General features: G+C 51.3%; 1 long non-coding RNA gene across 1 annotated transcript; it reads left to right on the top strand.

Annotated features, from left to right (window-relative positions):
- The first annotated feature begins 1,492 nt into the window (after positions 1-1,492).
- LOC148774776 (uncharacterized) lies at positions 1,493-16,933 on the top strand. The gene is made up of 3 exons (XR_016035564.1): positions 1,493-10,739; positions 11,489-11,565; positions 15,182-16,933. It is a non-coding gene; the product is annotated as an uncharacterized LOC148774776 (long non-coding RNA).

The raw sequence follows: 16,933 nt of genomic DNA, 5'->3' as shown, positions 1-16,933 counted from the left end.
GAGAGAGAGAAAGAGAAGCTTGCTGAGGGAGCTGGGGTGAGGCTGGGGCCCAGAAGGCCAGGGGGCCAAGACAGACCGAATGAGGAGCCCTATGAGGCCCAGGTGAGGGTCCTACACTTGTGCAGGAGCTGGGTGCTTTGAAGCCTCTCCCCTAAGCCTTCATACATGCTTTGTGCAGTGACTGGCCCTGTGGGGTCTGTCCATGGGGTCCACCAACCCCCTCACTTTGGGCCCTCCCCAGGGAGTCGGGGAGCTGTAGAAACCTGTCTCCCAAAGGAGCAACCTGCTGGAGAGCTGCCTCTCCAGGGCCACTCTGATTCCAGGCTCAGATATCTTGGTTCTCGGCCCTGGTGAGCTGTCTGGATGACCTGGTCTCGCCTTGGATGAGGGGGCCCCTGCCCCAGCCTAGTGTCACGTGAGCCCCACACTGGGCTGGCATTTTCTCGTCCAGCAGGCGCTGGGCCACACTTCAGGCACCGCTGTGCATAGAGGCATCTGCTGCTCACTGTCTGGGGCAGATGGGCTGCCAGTGAGCTAAGTGTATGCGGGGGAAGGGGTGCCATAGGAACCCCTTCCCGTGGTAGCGTGGGGGCGGGAGAAGCAGGCGCCCGCCGAGGGAGAGCCGGGAGCGCAGGGAGGGAGGGGCTGGGATCACATGGGCTCCTGGTTTGGGGTGAGGCCCGTGGTGCTGGTTCCTGGGCCAGGGGCTCAGGAAATCCCAGCACAACCACCGATGGGGAGGGGGGCCTGGAAGCACTGGCCGAGGCAGGGATTCCCCTGATATCACTGGGTGGCATTGGGCAGCGGGCCTGAGGGCGCGAGTTTGGATCGTCTTCAGCGTGCCTTCCAGTTCCTAAACCCTGAGCTTCAGCAGGATGGGGGCATCCTGCCATCTGAGGGGCTTCCTGTGCGGATAGGGGGATGCCAGCACAGTCTGCTGTGGCTTCCAGAGAGGTTTTAGAAGTGCTGTGTGCCAGGTGCAATCACTCTGCAGAGTGGGAATCGGTGCCTGCTTCTGCAGCCCTGCCTGGCCATAGTGGGAACCACGCAGTGTGGGTCCCGGTAGGTGATTGGGGCAGCCTACCGGACCCTGGACCCCCAGGGCCACTGGAGCCCATGAAGGGGGAGGTGTGGGAAATCAACAAGGAAACAGCCGAAGACCACCAGTAACTTCAACAATGCACTCATGGGGTACTGGAAGGGGCAGGGGCAGGAGTCAGGGAGGCCCACTAGGCGAACCCTAGAATCCCACTTTGGAAAACCTTAGGGCTTCTCGTTCATAGTGATGGTGAGCAGAGTCACTGGGCACACTCAGCGCCCCCGTGGGGGTCAGACGCCACCCTGAGCACTTGGCCCCGTGGCCTTCAGTAATTGGCCCAGGAGTAGGGGAGGCAGCCCTTACCCCACTAGACAGAGGGGGAGACTGAGCCTTAGAAAGATGACGTGGCTGGTGGAGGCCTGGGGGCCGGGTGGTGGCTGAGCTGGGAATGGAGCTGGAGGCCAGCTGGCTGGACAATCCTAATGGTCAGCTCAAATGCCTGGGCATCCCACGGGATGGGGAGGGCAGATGCCTCGACCCTCCACACTCCAAAAGCCCAGGGGAGGGTGCTAGGTGGGCCCTAGCACTCCCCTCCTCCTCTCTCTATCCCTGGGAGGCCCCCACCCCGCCCCTGCAGCCGCCTCCACCCACCCGGCTGCAGTGACTCAGCTCAGCTGTTCCTTAGCCTCTCTGCTTGCTGGTGGCTGCCTTTCTGTTTCTTTCCCAATGTGTGACATTGCCATTGTGCTGTGACACAGTGACTGCCTCTGCCCAGGAGCGCCCATGGTGGCCCCCTTGAGATGGCCAAGGTGGCCAGATGGCCAGGCCTTACCCTCGACCCTGGTCATGGGCAAAGAGACTGTCACCTCCAGAGCAGGCACAGTCCTCACCTTAGTTCCGCCTGACTTGGGCACAGTGCCGGGGGACACCTGTCCAAAGTCACCCTCCGCAGCTGCCTCATGACTCAAGGACCTGTGTCCTTGATGTAGGTGGGGCATCAAGAGGCCAGAAACCCTTCTAGAGAGGGTAACCCGGAGGGGACATTTCAAGAAATGGGTGAGAAATGGAGAGATGTGTCCTGGAAAAGACTAGGGCAGGGCATTGCCCATTGCCAAGGCCAGGGCTGAAGGGGCAAGTTACAATTAGGAAGCTTCTGTGATACTTAGGACTGTCAGTGGAATTTGCTGTTTTGTTAGGTGGTGAGCTCACTGTTCCTAGTAGGATTCGAGTCCTAACATGGACAGGATTCTTCATGGGATTGAGCCCAGTGTGATAGAGTTGGTAGGAATAGCATTAGAAGCTAGAGTTGGACGTTTGGGGTGGGAATCTCAGGTTTATTTAAATTAGACAAGTCATTAGGCCTCTGACAGCCTCAGTCTTCCCTTCTGTAAAATGGGGTTACTATCTCCTTCGCAGGCAGTAGTGAGGATCTAAGGAGACAATGTAGGACAAAGGGCAGTGTAAACTTTGGAATGCACACAGATGTTTTTATATTCTAGTTTCTGACCCATGCATCTTGAAGGTTCTCCATCTCAAGCAGCATTTTCTGCCAAGGATGGGAATGAGCCCATTAGAAGAAATGGCCCAAACTCCAACAGGGAGGATTTGGGGAAGGGGAAAGGATGGCTCTGGGAAGTGGGAAGTCAAGAAATGAGATTGGGGGACCCACCCTTTCCCTTGTGCCTGGGGAGGAAAGGCAGGGCATCTTCTCCTGCCTCCTGGACTTGGGGATCTTGGGGGTCTGAGGTGCAGGGGCTCCTGGGAACCCTCAAGAAGATGGGCTGTTCATGGTGCCTGGCCTTGGAGAAAAAACAATGATGGGGACACCAGAGGTGGTGGAAAGCTCTGGGCAGCCACAGCTGACTTGAGGTTTCAGGAGCCAAAAGGAGATTTAATGGTCCGGTGAGTGCTGGGCTAGGACAGCTGGTTTCTCCTGCCTGAATGTCCCTTCTGCCTCACCTCTCCCCCTCCTCCCTTGACCCCTTCTCAGTGCCCATTTCTCATGCCTCTTGGAATGGATTAAGTGGGACCCCCCAAAAGATGGAATCTTGGAGCCTCAGACCGTGACCATATCTAGAATAAGAGTCTTTGCAGATATAACCAAGTTCAGGATCTCGAGATGAGATCATCCTGGATTAGAGTAGGTCCTAAATCCAGTGTCAGGTGTCAGAAGAGAAAAGCAGAGAGAGATTTGAGACTCAGAGACGACTCTGAACTTGGAGGCAGAGACAGGAGTAGTGCACCCACCAGCCAAGGAACACCAAAGGTCTCCAGCAGCCACTGGAGACTGGGAGAGAAGCCTGGGATGGTTTCTCCCTCAGAGTACAGCAGCTGCTGGGTGTTTGGGCGGTAAAGTCCTCTGTGAACTAAAGGGGTTCTGGGGTGGCTACTGCTTTGCTGGGGTCTTCCTGCCTTGCTGGTGTTCCCTGACTCCCTTGCAGCTAGAGTGGGGGCATGTGACCTGGGCTCCACCAACCACAATTCACCTGGGCAGACTGACTCAGAAGCAGGCAACACCAAAAAACTTATCCTCCTGAATCTTTTCTAGCAAGGGTGGCGGCAGAAGGCCCTGGCTTTGGGGCATCAGTGCCTTATCATGTGTGGGCTGCTGGGTCTGTGCCCAATGGGGAGACGATGTAGTTGGGGTGTTGCTCCTGGGCGTGTGGCCACTGGACAGAAACTCTTTTCCATCAAGCTAGCCAGAGTGGGTCCTACACTGCTGGTTCTGAGCAGTAGAGGGGGTAAGGAGACCTCTGTCCGTGGGGCAGGGAGGTCATGCCCCAGAGAGAAGCTCCTAGAAGCCCTTCTGCTAATCCTGGCTGGATGGGAGCTTCCCTTTGTCCCAGGACTTTGTGGGACTGGAGCTGGCCAAGAAGTCCATGGAGATCAGGGGAAGGAGACACAGTCTGGGCTGGGAGCACCTGGTCAGGACAAGGTGGCCCTCGAGTCCCCCACAGATTTTTCCCTGGGCTTGGCACCCACTCTCCCCATTTCATCCCTCCTCAGGCCCCCTGTCCTCCTTCCCCTGTCCTCCTTCTCTCCCCTATACCCTTCTTGGAAATGAAGTCATCTAGAAAAATAATCAAAAAATAGAAAGAAAAAAAAGCTAAGAAAATGGGATTTTTTTTCCCCCTTCAAACATTTGGTAAGGCACCTCCCACACGGATGAGTGTCCACCGGGGCCTGTTTTTGTCCAAGAGAGACTCGGGCCTGAACCTCTTGGGTGTGTAAGCCAGGTGGGCCTCCCCACTCCTCACAATGCAGGCTCCACACCGGACCTCTTCTGGCCAGCCAAGGTCAGCCCCTGAAGCCTGAGACCCCAGGTGATACCTTCAGCAGAAGGCCCAGAAGCCCCTGAGGCAGAGGCAGGTTAGGAAGAGAGGGCAGGAAGGTTTGAGTTCAGGGGGAATATTAGCTCCCAAGTGAGGTCTCTGTCTCCAGTCTCCCCCATGTTCCCACTGGCCCACGCTTTGCCGCAGAGTTCTCATTTGTTTATTTATAATTTAAACTCAGTCTGCTTCCAAGAAAGCTCAAGGCTCTTGCTGAAAAGCTGCTTCCACGAGCTGGGTTGCGGTCTGTCCACCTTGGGCTCAAAGCCCATGGACACGACCCTGTTGCTCAGCCTGGCTCCCAGACCCCTGGCCCCTGCCACTCTGACATGCACCTGGCTTCCAGACACACCCTCCCTTCCAGGGCAGCTTGCTTGGATGACCCTGCCTAGGGTGCCTCCTCCCATCTCAGGACCAGCCCCTTCCTCTGTGTCCCCTTCTCTGGCTCCAAAGGGAGGGTCTCTGGGGACGTCTGCGCTTCTTTTCTGCCCCTTGGCCATCTGTTCTGTCACAGTCACCTGGTACAGGCTGCTCCTTTTGCTCCCAACTGAACTGGCCTGACCTTTGAAGGGGTGTGACCAAGTCTTGTCACTGTTGCCGATGATGGATGATATGATGGTGATGGTGGGGGCTCCCCTCCGTGTCTGGAATAGTATTAGGCCTGGGGTACTGCATCTCTCGGGCATAGGTTCCCACAGCTGCGGTGTAGGAAGGGAAGGGCCTGTAGGAAGGCCTGGTAGGGGAGAGACTGCAGAGGAGGGCAGGGGTCATGCTCTTAGCCTCATCTACACGCCAGGTGGAGGCCAAAGATGTTGTTTTCTTGTTTCTTCAGGACCCAGTGACCAAGTGTGACTTCATACACCTGGGGGCATGGCGGGGAGGGAGGACCTGGTGGCTACAGCTGCGTTTGGCAGCCTGGTTCCAAACTTCCCAGCCCAGCCGGGCCTCAGGACTTCTTGCTTCCTGCAGGAGGGTCACCTTGATCCTGGGTCTCCCTTCCCTCAGCTTTAGGTTCTTGGGCTCACTTTTCCATCTTGTGGCAAAACAAGCAAGTGTGGGCACTTCCCTGGCTCCTTTTCAGGTCCGTGCATGCCAGGGCCGGATAAGGGGTTTACCCAGGACAGCTTGCAAACGGCACTTCATTTCTCCAATCCCCAGTTCCTCTTTCATAAAATGGAGTTAATGACACTGATCTCACTGGGGGTGCTGACAGGCAAACAAGGTAAAGCCCACCAAGTACACATATGCTTCCATCCCCTCTCAGAGCCTCAGTTTTCCCATCTGTAAAATGAAGCCCTTTCAGGCTGTAGATCCAACTCCTGCAGAGCAGGCTGGATGCCTCTGCCAGCTGGGAGGGCACATCATTGGCAAGGAGCAGGGGCTGCCCTCCTTTCCTACTGTTTTGGAGTTCAAGATCCCACTGGACTGGCATCATCAGTTGTGGCCTCTGTCCCTCCCTCCCTGGCCTGAGCAGACACAACCTGGCAAAAGGATCCTGGCAGGGCCCTTGGGGGTTGCCCTCAGTAAGCCTCAGTGGCAAGGGTGATGCCAGGTAAGCCATGCCAGGAATGCTCGGCCACTTGGCAAGCACAGCAGAGCATGGCCTTTCCCTGGTTCCGGCTGTCCTCCCTGCTACTGCGTTCCATGGGGCCACAGATGCCCTGGCCATGGGGGTTGAGGCAGACCAGATGTCCGTTCCAGGCCACCATGCCCCATGCCAGAAGGACAGTACAGCAGGGCCCGATGCTGACACAGCCCTGGAACCCTAGACTTTGGCACTAAGAGGGAGGCAAGGGCAGGAGAGTGGGTGGAGAGGAGCCACCTGGAGGAAATGAAGGAAGTGCCTGAAGGAAATGCCTTTGAGCCATAGACTAGCCCAGGAGCATCTGGCTGCCGGGGTGGCCTGTGCCCTGCTCCCCACGAGGCTGGCAGCATATGGCTGCCCTGGCTCACTCAAGCCACACACCAAGCAAAAGCCCCTCTCCCATTGCCCACACCCACAGGGAAGCCAGTTGTCTGGACACTTGGATGCAATTCTGGGCAGCCTGGATGCTGGTCTGGCTTCTCGCCTGAGAAAAGTATAGGCTTCTCAGCCACTGAGAGCTGAATCCCAGAAATCATGTCTGCGCAGAGGAGAAAACCAGTAATTGTTGTTCACGGTGCACACTTCACGCCAGAAGAGCCCCCCGGACCACTGGGAGGAATTCTAGAGGCCCCATTCTAGAGGGGTCCCACCCTCTTCCACTGCGCCTCAGGTGCCCATCCTCAGCACTGCACTCTGCGTGGCGGTAGTCACTTCTCTGTCTCCCCCACCAGACTGAGAACCCTGAAGGCAGCACCAGACCCTCTCACACAGTTCAGCACCCAGGAAAGTGCGAGGCACGCCGGAGGGACTGCCAGCAACAGCCAGTGACATCTGGAGACCAAAGGATTCTGAGCTGAGGATGACAGTGTTTGGAGGAACAGGGCTCCCAGAGGCTCCTTGAGCCTCCCACAGAAATGGGAGGTCACTCTTTGGGAGTGAGATGTTGAAAGTAAGACACTTGGCACGTGGGCAGTCAGCTAGTCCTGGCCAGTTCTCCTTCCAGAGAGGGTGACCCAAGGGATTCAACACCCTTCTTAGGGAGGATGAGGAGAGAAGACCCCTCATCCACCTGCTTAGCCTGCAACAACTACTGAGCACCTGCTCTGGTCTGAACAAGACAGTTGGCCATGAAACTTGGCCATGGAACTTTCAGACAACATATAAATACATTATCAACTGTGTTGGATGGTGATAAGACCTATGGAGAAAAATCAGGGCAGGGAGGATGGGGAATGTGGGGTGTAACTTTAAGGTGGTCACCTCACTTAAGGAGGCATAGTCTAGACAGAGTGACCAGCAAGTGGTTCGGGGTTGATGAAGCAAGGTCAGTCACGAGTGAGCAAGGCTGAAGTAGGGGAGCAGTGCGGTAGAGGCAGACGCGGCACAGCCGTAACTCAGGGAAACCGGGAACCACAAGATGGAACATGGACTGAAGGAAGGGTGGAGCTGGAAGACCCGGCGAGAGGTTGGGCATTACTCAAAGCGACTAAAGGTGGTCCAGGGTGGTCGCAGCGGAGGAGGGCGAAGGAGCCCATTCTGGGCACAGACCGGCTACCGCACCGTACGCGGGGGTAACAGTCCAGAAGGCCACTCAGGCCTGAAGCCACAAGGCCAAGCTCTCGCGGGAGCGCCTCCTGGGTCCCGCCCCTGAAGCGCCACCAATCGCCGCGAGCCCGAGGGCATTGCCGTGGCAACCGCGCCAGGCGTCTGGGTCCCGCGGTCCTGCCCCAGAATTTGGCCTCCAGGCCTCGGTATCCGGGTGCCCGCACGGCGTGGGTATCCCCGTTATTGCGATCGGGTTCGCGGGCGTCCTCCTCCCCAGAGCTCCTCAGGAAGGTTCAGGGACAGGAAAATCCAGTCGATCCCTTTAAGGTTATCCTAGCATTTTACATCCACTGTCCCGGTGTTGAGGAGCCAAAGCCGACATCACCCACCCCTCGCCCAGAGGGATACCCCACCTCCCCCGTTCGCCACCCTCCCTCAGGTATCGCCGCCCCCTCCGCCCCCATTTCCTCGCGGAGGAGCAGGTCGTGGGGAGAGAATGCCTCTAGGCTGCAGAATACCTGAGGACAGGGACACTGTCGCAGGAAGGAGAAATGAAAAAGAGTACTAAGTCCGTGTGGACTTGAGAGGAGTGTTTTGTTGCTTGGTTCACCCAGAACCAAATCTCACTCAAAGGAAAGTTACTGCAACTGGGAAAAAAGCACAGTTGGCTGGAGAATTTGGTTTAAAAATAAATAAATAAAATTTAAATTACATAACCAACACATGTTTGGTGTAAAACACGAAAGTATAAAAATCCTTGATCCCACCGCAAGATATAACCACTGCTGACATTTCAGAATATTTTCTTCTAGGCTTTTTTTTTTTTTCAGTATATTTCATACACACTTTTTTCCCAAATAAAACTCTATTCATGTACTGCAGTGCCCCCATGGACCCTTATGTGTGGGAATGGAGACTCCAGATGTGATTGAAGAGTTTTCCCTCCCTAGTATCCCTGTTTCTTCCCCAACACACACACACACACAAGGACTCAAGGGCACACATGTACACTGAAACAGCTGATACTAATGTAGGTGCTGGTTCCCTGAGCCTTCCTGATACAGAGAGGGTTCTGGAAGTGACAGTGATCCGTGCTCATTTCTACAGTCAGTCCCAAGTTCTCTCTGCCTTCTAGGCTAGGGGTGCTATCGTGGGAGACAGGGTCAAGATGGGGCTTGAGGAATCCGCCAATCCAAGGAGGGAAGTTCAGGCAAGCAGGCCTAGCCAAGGGCTCCATCCTCCAGGTGTGAAAGTCCTCAGAGAAATAGGAGAAACAGCCAGGTCAGATGAGGAGGCAGCAAAAGCAAGCAAGCAAAATGCCAACACTTTGCCTCTACCATCCCTGGGGACCACTGATCATGCTTTTGGACCATGGGTTCACTGAAGGAGGACCCGCCACTCAGCCACCCACACATGCACTTCCCACATGGTTTCATCAGACAAGGAGACATGTTTTATCCTGGCACTTTGAAAGAACCCCCTTAGCTAGCCCACCCTCCAAGGCAAAAGTTGGAAGCAATACATATGTGTACTGGGACAGGGGAGGCTGTATGCCTCCTGCCTCTGAGCTCTCTTTCTAACCCGGGAGCCAGTTATTCACAAGTCTGGCCCTTTAGCCCTCCTGGCTGAGCACACACAGGGTCATGGGAATGACATCACCACATATCCTGATTGAAACATTGGACATTTGTGTAGAGCCTTATGTCCTGCCTCCTTGGTGGCTGCCAGTGTGGATTGATCTTGTCTTTTCCACAAATTCTTGTCTTTTTTTTTTTTTGCCTCTCTTTAGTTCTTTGACTAGGGATCAAACTCAGGCATTTGGCAGTGAAAGCGTGGAGTTTTAACCGCTGGACCACTGGGGAGTTCCCACCACAAACTCTGTCTTATAGGGTGTCTTGAGTGTTTGGCTCAGAAAGGGGGAGGTTAGGCACCTATGCACTGTCCACTAGGATGCTTGTCTCCCCAGCTGCCTGGAGCTGATGCAAACAGCCCAGTCTAGCTTGCTTCAGTGAAGTTCTTTTCTCAGAAGCTCCTTAGAAGGTGGTTGTAGGACACAGAGGCTGTCCATGTGTTCACACTGTCACTTCTTCCCGCCCTGCAGGCGGAAAAAGCCCCCTCCCGCACCAAGTAGCCACAGGAAACCCTGCTCCACATGCCATCACTCACAGTCCACAGAGCACCTCCCGATGGGTTTTTAGGACATTTCTTTCTAAACTCACATCACACTTCTCCTCCTAAAACCATGCAGTGGCTTCCCGTATTATTCAGAGTAAAACTCGCAGCTCTTTCCGTGGTGCATGAGGTGTCAGTCACCTCCGATCCGAGGACCCCTAGAACACAGCTGCAGCAGAGCTGAGTGAGGGCAACGGTGCGCTGCAGGGAGTGGGGTGCGCACAGGGATGGGCGATGGTAAACCCGCCCCAGTCAGCGAGGAAAGGGGGCCTGAGGGCCACGTTTAGGTCTGGACGGAGTCCATGTTCTGTGTTCAGAGATGACCGCAGAGGCCCCTTATTTCTGACTCCATCCATTTTGGCCGTGTCTGATAACAGAGACATCGTTGAGCTATGAGATCTGCATATCATCGAGGCGAGCTGCTTTTCTCCTTCTCAAGCCCCTGTGTGACCTGACCCTCCCTGACCCCAGCTTTTGCTCTCTCCTGCCATACTGCTGCCCCTTCAGGCCCTCTGCCCGGTCTCTCTGCCCAGGGACCCTCCCCTGCCCCACCTTGCTCTCTGTCCCTTTATCCTACCTTGGGTTCTCACCATCTCCTTTCCTTCCACTAAGTGAATCCTTCATCCTCACGTCCCCCCTTATCTCTGGCTCCTCTCCCCACATTGCCACCAAATCCACAACAGGGAGAGTCTGGTCACAGGCCAGAGTGTCACAGTGCTGGGCAGTTCCCCAGGGGCAATCTTGTCCTCCCAAAGCTCTTGGGTGTTTTCCAGTGTTGGTGACCCCATTCTGCACTGCTGTCTGTGCTGCAGCACCAAAAGTCAGTGGAAAGTGAAAGTGAAGTCGCTCAGTCGCGTCCGACTCTTCGGGACCCCGTGGACTGCAGCCCACCAGGCTTCTCTATCCATGGGATTTGCCAGGCAAGAGTACTGGAGTGGGGTGCCATTTCCTTCTCCAGGGGTTCTTCCTGACCCCGGGATTGAACCCAGGTCTCCCACATTGCAGGCAGACGCTTTACCCTCTGAGCCACCAGGGAAGCTGTAGCGCTAAGAGACCCAACCTGGCCGTGGTGAGTGTGTAATGGACAGAAGCTGCTTTGACCAGACATCTACTCAGCCTCCCCTTTGAGCTGCCGGATGCCAACAGTCTGATGACCCCCTGTGCCTTAAAGAGCAAAGAAACTGGGGCTCTGAGGCTTGACCTGCCCTCTGCCCAAAGCTACTCTGGCTCCTTCAGCTGGAGGCTAGGACCCCACACCAGCCAAGGAGCTCCTGATGTTCCCAGTCCTCCAACCTTACAGCCTCCCTTTCCTTAGCTCTTAAAATAGAAGGATGTTAGCCCAACCATTAATTTCTTAGTAGGAATGCTAGTTGCTCAGTTGTATCCAACTCTTCGTGACCCCATGGACTGTAGCCTGCCAGGCCCCTCTGTCCACGGGATTCTCCAGGAAAGAATACTGGAGTGGGTTGCCGTTCCCTTCTTCAGAGGATCTTCCCAGCCCAGGGATTGAACCCGAGTCTCCTGCATTGCAAGCATATTCTTTACTGTCTGAGTTATCTTGGGCTGCCATAATAGGATGCTACAGGCTGGGGAGCTTCAAACAATAGAAATTAATTCCCTCGGTCTGGAGACTGGAAGTCTGAAATCACAGTGTCAGTAGGGTTCTTTTGGAGTTTCTGAGACAGAATTCGCTCTAGGCGCCTCTCCAGCTTCTGGTGACTGCCGGCAATCCTTGGCTTGTGGAGCACCATCCAGTCTCTGCCCTGTCTTCACTTGACCCTCTCACTATGTCCCTGTGTTTTTGACCAAATTTCCCAGGCTTTGAATGAAGGCCGCCTCTAATCCAGTATGACTGTACCTTAACTTGATGACACCTGCAAAGACCATATTTCCAAGTAAGTTCACAAGTTCTGAGTGGATATGAATTTCAGCAGGACACAACTCACCCTAGCACAGCTCCCATCCATATAAGGTGGAAAACTCAGGGTCCCACGAGGGTCCCCATGTTTTTCTGCCTTCACGTTTCCTGCTTCTGCTTCACACTCGATAGGGGGTCTGCACTGGACACCAGCCAACTTCTTTGTGCAGAGCTTCGTTTGCCTGGGCCTTTCTGGAAGCAGACATTCACTGGTGTTTGGGTGATGGAGCAACTTGCTACAGATGACAACACGGGCATTTCTGGCCAACTGGACTTTCCTGCCTGGCCTTTCACCACTTCGTCTCTTTCCCCAGTTCTCTGTTCCACGGATTCTTACCTCTTCCCTTCCAGGATGTCTATAAAAACCACAGTCCCTTTTGCTGCTGTGCAAGCAGCTCCCTTTACCTTTTTCTTCCTGCCTGAACCCTTGAAGTCAGGGGAGAGGGTAAGTCCACCTTCCAGACCAACAAAAGCCATTGGGATAATTTCCTAAACCTAGTCAAGGCAGCATGTGGCAAGTACCAGTTCCACTGGTGCATGAAAGCAGACAGTCCTTATTTCAAAGAGCATTTCTGTTGTTTTTTTCTTCTTTCTACATCTGCGCTAACATTCTGTAATTCTTAGAGAACCAAAATTCTGAAGAGCAAAGACCAGAGCCAAGAATGCTCTAGCCAGAAGGGTCTTCTAGGAGGAAGGAAACAGACCAGACCTCTGCTTGCCCGGGTTCTGCGTTGGGGGGATGTGGAGCTGTGCAGACCAATCAGGTGTTGCTGGCACTGCCAAGGGGATACGGATGCAATGAGACAGAATCACAGGGAGGACTAATTTACATGGGGCTGGGGAATCAAAAATGAGTAGCATTAGCCTAGCAAATTATTGGATATGACAGTAAAAGCACAGGCAATGAAAAAAATATAAGTTGGACTTCAAAATAAAAAACTTTTGTGTATCAAAGGATACTATCAAGAGAGTGAAAAGACAACCCACAGAATGTGAGAAAATATTCACAAGTCATATATCAAATAATGGATGAATATCAGGAATATATACAAAATTTCTACAACTCAACAATAAAAAACACCTAGTATTAAATGGCCAAAGGGTTTGAATGGACATTTTGAAAAGAAGATGCACAAATGCCCATAAGCACATGAAAATCAATATATCATGAGTATTTTGTGATATGATATGATATCACTAATCATTCAGTTCAGTTCAGTCGCTCAGTCATGTCCGACTCTCTGTGACCCCATGAATCACAGCACGCCAGGCCTCCCTGTCCATCACCAACTCCCAGAGTTCACTCAAATTCATGTCCACAGAGTCGGTGATGCCATCCAGCCATCTCATTCTGTCGTCCCCTTCTCCTCCCGCCCCCAACCTTTCCTAGCATCAGAGTCTTTTCCAGTGAGTCAACTCGTCTCATGAGGTGGCCAAAGTATTGCAGTTTCAGCTTTAGCATCAGTTCTTCCAATGAACACCCAGGATTGATCTCCATAGGGAAGTGCAAATCAAACCCATGTAAGATAGCACCTCATACCCATTAGGATGTGTGAGTGTGTGTGTGTGTGTGTGTGTGTGTGTGTGTGTGTGTGTGTGTTAGTCGCTCAGTTGTGTCTGACTCTTTGAGACCCCAGGCTTCTCTGTCCATGGAATTCTCCAGGCAACAATACTGGAGTGGATTGCCATCCCCTTCTCCAGAGGATCTTCCCAACCCAGGGGTCGAACCTCAGTCTCCTGCATCGCAGTCAGATTCTTTACCATTTGAGCTACAGGGAAGTCCTTACCCATTAGGATGACAACCATCAAATAACAACAGCAGGAATTACAAATGTAGGTGGAGATGTTGGAACCTAGTACACTGTTGGTAGGAATGTAAATGGTGCAGCCACTGTAGAAAACAGTGTGGTAGTTCCTCAAAACCTATATATAGAATTACCATATGATTCTACTCCTAGGTATATACCCAAAAGGATTGAAAGGAAGGACTAAAACAGACTCTTGCACACCCATATTCTTAGCAGCACTATTCACAATAGCCAAAAGATGGACCCATCAGCAGATGAACGGATAAATAAAGGTGGTCTGTCACTAAGATGGGATATTATTCAGCTGTAAAGGAATGGCATTGTGACCCATCCTACAGGAAAACATGCCGAGAAGTCTGACACAAAAGGACAAATACTGTATGAGATTCATTTATATACGGTACCTAAGATAGGTCAATTCATAGAGACAGAAAGTAGAGTAGAGGTTACCAGGGATTGGGGGAGGGGGAGGCAGTCAGTGTTTAATGGGTGCAAAATTTTTGTTTGGGTAGATGAAAAAGTTTTAGAAATAGTGGTGATAGTTGCATAATGCTGTGAATATAATAACACCAATGAGTTGTACGGTTAAGACAGTACATTTTATGTTGTATATATTTATCACAATTTTTAAAAATTAGTAATGTAATATATCAAAAGCCATTGAGTCGTATACTTTAAATGAGTAAATTTTATGCTATGTCAATTATGTCTTAATAAAGCTATTAAAAAGGAATGCAGTCCTCCCCCTATGCAAGTTCCATGCAAAGACCCCTAAGTTTCAGGAAGGGGTTTGATGCCTTAGAGACACTGACCATATGGGCCTGGGCCCTCGCAAGGATGAGGCAGGAGCACAGGCATCTCCCCAGCCCCGAGCAAGATCATGCGAGCAGAGCCTCCCTCCCTGCACCCCAGCCCTGCCCGCTGCCTCCAGCGTCTCCTCTGCAGGCTGGTTCTGTGCTGAGCACACAGCCTGTCTCCTCAGAAGCCAATTTTCTCCACAGCGAAAATGTTTTCTCTGTGCCCACTTTAGCAGATGGCCCCCCACCTTGGCCTGAATTGAGAAGCACAGAAATCAAACAGCGGACAGACGGCTTCCTTGGCAATGCCTTATAGGCACACAAGCATGCAAACTCACACCCGCTCTCCTCACCCTCCCCCAACCTCCCCCCACCATTTGCCTTCGTTGTTTCTGAGCCTGGAACTGGTCCAGGTGCCTGAGTTGAGCCTTCTCCTGCCCACAAACCACCCACTGGGCACCTGCCCCAGGTGCTTGTTCATGGTAGGTGCTCAGGAAATAGGTATTCAATAAGTGAATGAGTGAATGAGTGTATGTTTTTCTTTTTTTCCCATTTTTTAAAGCTTAAGCATAGTTGAGGTACAATATTATGTAAGTTACAGGTGTACAGTATAGTGATTCACAATTTAAGGTGGCTCAAATGGGAAAGAATCTGCCTGCGATGCAGGAGACCCAGGTTCAATCCCTGGGTTGGGAAGATCCCCTGGAAGAGGGCATGGCAACCCACTCCAGTATTCTTGCCTGGAGAATCCCGTGGACTGTAACCCGCCAGGCTCCTCTGTTCATGGGGTGCCAAAGAATCAGACACGACTATGCAACTAGCACAACAGACATCTATAGATATTATCAAATATTGGCTGTATTCCTTGTAGCTTATTTTGTACATGGTAGTTTGTACCTTTTAATTCCGTACCCCTGTTGTGCCCCTCCCCCTACCCTTTCCCCATAGTAACCTCTATTTTTTTTTCTTTTTTTCTTTTTTATTGGAGGCTAATTGGAGAAGACTCTTGAGAGTCCCTTGGACTGCAAAGAGATCCAACCAGTCTATTCTAAAGGAGATCAATCCTGGGTGTTCATTGGAAGGACTGATGCTAAAGCTGAAACTGCAATACTTTGGCCACCTCATGCGATGAGTTGACTCACTGGAAAAGACTCTGATGCTGGGAAAGGTTGGGGGCGGGAGGAGAAGGGGACGACAGAGAATGAGATGGCTGGATGGCATCACCGACTCTATGGACATGAGTTTGAGTGAACTCTGGGTGTTGGTGATGGACAGGGAGGCCTGGCGTGCTGTGATTCATGGGGTCGCAGAGAGTCGGACACGACTGAGTGACTGAACTAAACTGAACTGAACTGAATTATTTTACAATATTATATTGGTTGGTTTTGCCATACGTTGACATGAATCCGCCCCAGGTGTACGGGTATGTTCCCCTCCCTGAACCCCCCTCCCACCTCCCCCACAGTAACCTCTAATTTGTTCTCTGTATCTGTGGGTCTGCTTCTTTTTTGTTATATTCATTAGTTTATTGTATCTTTTAGATTCCACATATAAGTGGTATCATACAGTATTTGTCTTTCTCTGACTTATTTCACTTGCATAATGCCCTCTAGGTCCACTGATGTTGTTGCAAATGACAAGATTTCATTTATTTTTACAGCTGAGTAGTATTCCATTATATATATATATATATATATATACATATACATATACATATTCCAGTGTGTGTGTGTCTGTGTGTGTATAGGATATGCCACATCTTCTTTATCCATTCATCTGTTGATGAACACTTAGATTGCTTCAGTACCATTCTCTTTTGATTACTCTAACTTTGTAGTATAATCTGAAGTCAGGGAATGTAATTCCTTCTGCTCTGTTCCTCTTTCTCAAGATTTTTTTTTTTTTTGTAATTTAGAGTCTTTTGTGTTTCCATACAAATTTCACAATTATTTCTCTTCTATGAAAAAAAATATCATTGGTAACTTGATAGGGATTGCATTGAATCTGTAGATTGCCTTGGGTAGTGTGATAATTTTAGCAATATTGATTCTTCCAGTCCAAGAACATAGTATTGATACATCTTTCCATCTGATTGTGTTGTCTTCAGTTTCTTTCATCAGTGTCTTATAATGGCTTTCCAAGCACAGGTTTTTTACCTCCTTAGGTAACTTTATTCCCAGGTATCTTATTCTTTTTGATGTAATGATAAATGAAATTGTTTCCTTAATTTCTCTCCCTAATAGTTCATTGTTATCGTATATAAATGCAGCAGATTTCTGTGTATAAATTTTGTATCCTATAATCTTACTGTATTCATTCATGAGGTCTAGTACTTTTCTAGTGGCACCTTTAGGGCTTTCTGCTGCTGCTGCTGCTAAGTCACTTCAGTCGTGTCCGACTCTGTGTGACCCCATAGACGGAAGCCCAACAGGCTCCCCTGTCCCTGGGATTCTCCAGGCAAGAACACTGGAGTGGACATACAGTTATCTGTGATCAGTGAAAGCTTTTACTTCTTCCTTTCCAATTTGGATTCCTTTTATTTATTTTTCTTCTCTGATTGTTATGCTTAGGACTTCCAATGCATGTTGAATAAAAATGATGAGTGGGCATCCTTGTCTTGTTCCTGCTCTTAGAGAAAATGTTTTCAACTTTTCACTGTTGAGTATGATGTTGGCTGATGTTGGTTTGGCATATATGGCCTTTATTATGTTGAGGCATTTTCCCTCTATCCTCTCTTTCT

This window comes from Moschus berezovskii, chromosome 20, assembly GCF_049115385.1.
Source record: "Moschus berezovskii isolate FMDL1 chromosome 20, NW_MosBer_1.0, whole genome shotgun sequence".
Lineage (NCBI taxonomy): Eukaryota > Metazoa > Chordata > Mammalia > Artiodactyla > Moschidae > Moschus > Moschus berezovskii.
The sequence above is the reverse complement of the archived record's forward strand: the minus strand, read 5'-3'. Positions and strand labels throughout refer to the sequence as shown.